The sequence below is a fragment of the Silene latifolia genome, chromosome 11 (assembly GCF_048544455.1).
Source record: "Silene latifolia isolate original U9 population chromosome 11, ASM4854445v1, whole genome shotgun sequence".
Classification (NCBI taxonomy): domain Eukaryota; kingdom Viridiplantae; phylum Streptophyta; class Magnoliopsida; order Caryophyllales; family Caryophyllaceae; genus Silene; species Silene latifolia.
This window is the reverse complement of record NC_133536.1, coordinates 92,917,561-92,922,231: the sequence shown is the minus strand read 5'-3', so window position 1 is coordinate 92,922,231 and position 4,671 is coordinate 92,917,561.

Here is a 4,671-nt window from a genome sequence, read left to right as displayed (position 1 = left end):
CAAAATACCACTTTCCCAAGTGCAATTGTTTAGGACGATTCAAATCGAATTGCCTTTACAAAACGGATGGCAGAAACAAGCGTTCACAATTTTCGACACGAGCAATCCTCTTATTTAATTAATAATGGGAAGGATTACAATTTCAAATAAAGCACGACGAGTCTACAACTTGTCAAAGCTAAGGTGTCAACTAACACACCTCACATAGTAAAACTAGCACAAAACACACAACAACTAGCTAGTACAACATAATAAAAACCCACAACGATAATACAACAAAATAATAAAGTGGGTAATGGCGGTCTTCACTCTTCCATTCTACCCTTGCCTTTTCCTTCGGGGTACATCTTCCCCTTGTTCTTCTTGTTGGCCCGCCTAGCATGGGCTTCCTCCTCGGAACGGATCCTCAACGGATCTAAGACGACGACTAGCCCTTCCCCAGATCCGTTGATCGGGGAGAAATCCGACACGGTTTCCATGGCGCAGCTTTAAACATACGGGTTTTTCTTTCTTTTTTTAAAGGGGGGAAGGGCTAGTCGCCCCGATCCGCGACGGATCGTTTCCATGTCAGTCGAAATTCCGAAAATTTTTCGCTTTTTTCGCAAAACAAAAATCAAAGTCGAAAATTGATAACACGACATCAATTTCCCTCAAAATTCAAGCACTCACAATTTCGAGTCTTGACCTCAAAAGCCAAATGTACTCGCAAAAATCCTTTTCTAAAAATTTGTTCCTGACGGTTGGAGTTTTTATATATTTCGTGTCATTTTCAAAAAATTTCGATGCAATTTAATTCACGACACGAGTTAATTGCTCAAATTTTCAATCAATTCCTTTTTAATTCCAAACGCGACAATTTGTCACGGAATTTTCAAAATTTCAATTTTAACTTCAAGTCATCTTGGTTAATTTTGATTTTCAAATGCTTTACGTGATCAAATGCTTCTACGTGTTTATGTTTTTGCGTATGTGCTATCTGTTGCCTGTTTTTCTACACTAACGATGCAGGAACTGGTGCAAAGCAAAAGGAGAATCAATAGCCGACAAGCGCTCCTCCGAAACGCAACACAAAAAAGCCAAAAATCACAAAATAAACCACAATCCAGAAACACATATATACAAACCGCCTTACGCAAAACGTCTATCATACATACACTGGCCTAAAACAAACGTCTATCATACAGACACTGGCCTAAAACAAACGTCTATCATACAGACACTGGCCTAAAACAAACGTCTATCATCATAGCGACATCGCCTAAAACAAACGTCTATCATACGGACATCGCCTAAAACAAACGTCTATCATACGTACATCGGCCTTAAACAAACGCTATCATACGTACAACGCCTAAGACAACGAACTGGGGGATATCTGCCACCTACCGAACTAAGCACCTCTATCCTCTGAAACAGAAAGGAAAGGGAGCAACACAGGAGACAGAGGAGCAGCAACGGAAGCAGAGGAGGTTACCATGACGATAACCTCTCACTCCTGCTCCATGACAAAAATGAAGACAATGTCTTGCAGATTTCGGACGATACGACAACTGGGGACTGTAGCTTAGCATGCTACCCCGATGTTGGGCCCCACTCAGCTGAACTCAACTGCGATCAAGGTCGACAACAGGGGATAACACACTCGTCATCGACCCCCAATCATCGCCATCCCTGTCCATGAGCCACGACGAAAAGGACAAACCAGCCATATTGGCCGCCTATCCGAATTTCTACAGACAACGACCAACGATCGATACCCGATCGTTGGCCGGACAAAGGCCGCCAGGGAGAAGCACAACCAAGCCTGTAACAAAAAACAGTCGACTTTTCCCCTCCGGGATCGACTTCCTCCTCCAAAGCCTCAACAACGGACCCCATTGGTCCCAAACGATATCCTGCAATCAAAAACAACAAAAAACGTCAGCCGAAATTTCGGCATTACGACGGCATGAAATGGACAAATCCAAAAACAACAAAACACAACCTGCAATACAAAAACCAAGGGGCAATCCCGCCCCAAACCACTCACAAAAAAACACAAAAACGACTCGCCCCTCTTTTCATGCAAAAGACGAGTCAAGACCACAAAAACGGCATTTCAAGACCCATACAAGGTCTACCAACAACCCAAAACACATTCCCGGCACAATGGGGATTTTTTCTACGGTTCAAAAAGGCAATTCATACGCTAATTTGAGCCTAAGCCGGTCAAAAATTCAAAAAACGACCGCAAAAAGGCAAACATGATTTTATAACGCCTCAAGGTGACCTAAAATACCAATAAGGTCCATTTCAAGGCAGACTGACTCAATTCAAGCCCAAACAAGCGCTTATTTTGTCAGACGTAAGATCAAATCGCAAAAAAGCAAAAATTCAATTTTGCCCACAAATATCCAATGAAGGTCCTTAAATGGCAAACACGAGTTTTCCCAACTACAATGCAACCTAGTGGGACCCACTAACCAAGCAAATAAACTTGGCATTGTGAAATGAGACGGTTCCTCGCCTCATTCACGTTTTTCGAGCATAAGGAGCGGGAACGGGGACCAAAATGCAAACCAAAAGAACCCCTATACTCCTAAACAGGTTTCTAACCTAATGCAATCATCAATTTCACTCGAAATTGGCTCAATCAAAAACGCCCAATTCGATTTTTAGGGCAAAATCCGCCCTAATTCAATCTAGTTAACAATCAACAAATTTGAGAGGATTCAAAAGGAGATACTTACCTTGAGATGACATTTGTTGGCAAAGGCACGGATGAAAGCAAGCTTGAAGGTCCTTAAATGGCGATTTTGGCGAAATTTCGAGGTTGAAGATGAATATTCATCCGCAACTCAACCTCGCGTCTTTTTAACAAAAAATAGGGAAGCCGGCTTGCATCGCCAAGTGGCTCGCGCCTAAACCAGGCCTCCCCTCTTCTTTTTCATCGAAATTTGGGCTTTGGCCCAATTTCCCACAACGGACTTCAAAATTTTCGTTGACGATATTAAATATCGTCATTTCCTCGAAAACAAACAAAAACAAATAGTGAAAATTTAAAACTCGCTATTTTCAAGCAAACGGCGATCAAAACCGCCAATTTCAAAATAATGGCGAAATCAAAATTCACCATTTTCCTTCAAATTTTCTAAAACAACAGTGAAGATTCCAAATTCACTATTTCTTTCAAATGTCAACGGCGGCACATAAACCGTCACTTCAATCAATAGTGAAGATTCCAAATTCGCTATTTCTTCCAAATGTCAACGGCGGCACATAAACCGTCACTTCAATTAATATTGAAGATTCCAAATTCACTATTTCCATCAAATGTCAACGGCGGCACATAAACCGTCACTTCAAACCTAATAGCAGACTTAAAATTTGCTATTTCCTTTTGAAATTAAGACAAACGACGATCAAGACCGTCACTACAAATTCAAACCGGATGGTGAAAATTCCAAATTCACCACTCCTTCAAATACCAGCAGGGGGCTTCCTCGCGGAACCCACTCATTCCAGAAAAAACAATGATGGTGAGGATCCATACTCACTATTTCCACAGCGACATCATGAGTTCGCTACTTTCAAAGCAAGCCCACTCAACGCGGCTATTTCCATGGTCCATTAACCGACCGTGTCTCGGCTGGCGAGCCTCACAACGCACCGCGACTGGCGAGCCCTCCTTACATACGCACCGCAGCTGGCGAGCACTTGTCCGCACACCTTTCGAGGATAAATCTCGAAGATGCCTCGGGTACATTTCCTTGTCTCGGCTGGCGAGCCTTACAACGCACCGCGGCTAGCGAGCCCTCCTCACATACGCACCACAGCTGGCGAGCATTTGTCCGCACACTTTTCGAGGATACATCCCGAAGATGCCTCAGGTACATTTCCATGTCTCGGCTGGCGAGCCTTACAACGCACCGCGGCTGGCGAGCCCTCCACACATACGCATCGCAGCTGGCGAGCATTTGTCCGCACACCTTTCGAGGATACATCCCGAAGATGCCTCGGGTACATTTCCTTGTCTCGGCTGGCGAGCCTTAAAACGCACCGCGTCTGGCGAGCCCGCCTCACATACGCACCGCAGCTGGCGAGCATTTGTCCGCACACCTTTCGAGGATACATCCCGAAGATGCCTCGGGTACATTTCCTTGTCTCGGCTGGCGAGCCTTACAACGCACCGCGGCTGGCGAGCCCTCCTCACATACGCACCATGGCTGGCGAGCCTTTGCCCGCACCCTTCCAAGGATACATCCCGAAGATGCCTCGGGTACATTTCCTTGTCTCGGCTGGCGAGCCTTACAACGCACCGCGGCTGGCGAGCCCTCCTCACATACGCACCGCAGCTGGCGAGCATTTGTCCGCACAACTTTCGAGGATACATCCCGAAGATGCCTCGGGTACATTTTCTTGTCACGGCTGGCGAGCCTTACAACGCACCGCGGCTGGCGAGCCCTCCTCACATACGCACCGCAGCTGGCGAGCATTTGTCCGCACACCTTTCGAGGATACATCCCGAAGATGCCTCGGGTACATTTCCTTGTCTCGGCTGGCGAGCCTTACAACACACCGCGGCTGGCGAGCCCTCCTCACATACGCCCCACAGCTGGCGAGCATTTATCCGCAACCATGCAAGGACATATCCGAAGATGCCTCAGGTATGACTCCTTCTTATGGCTGGCA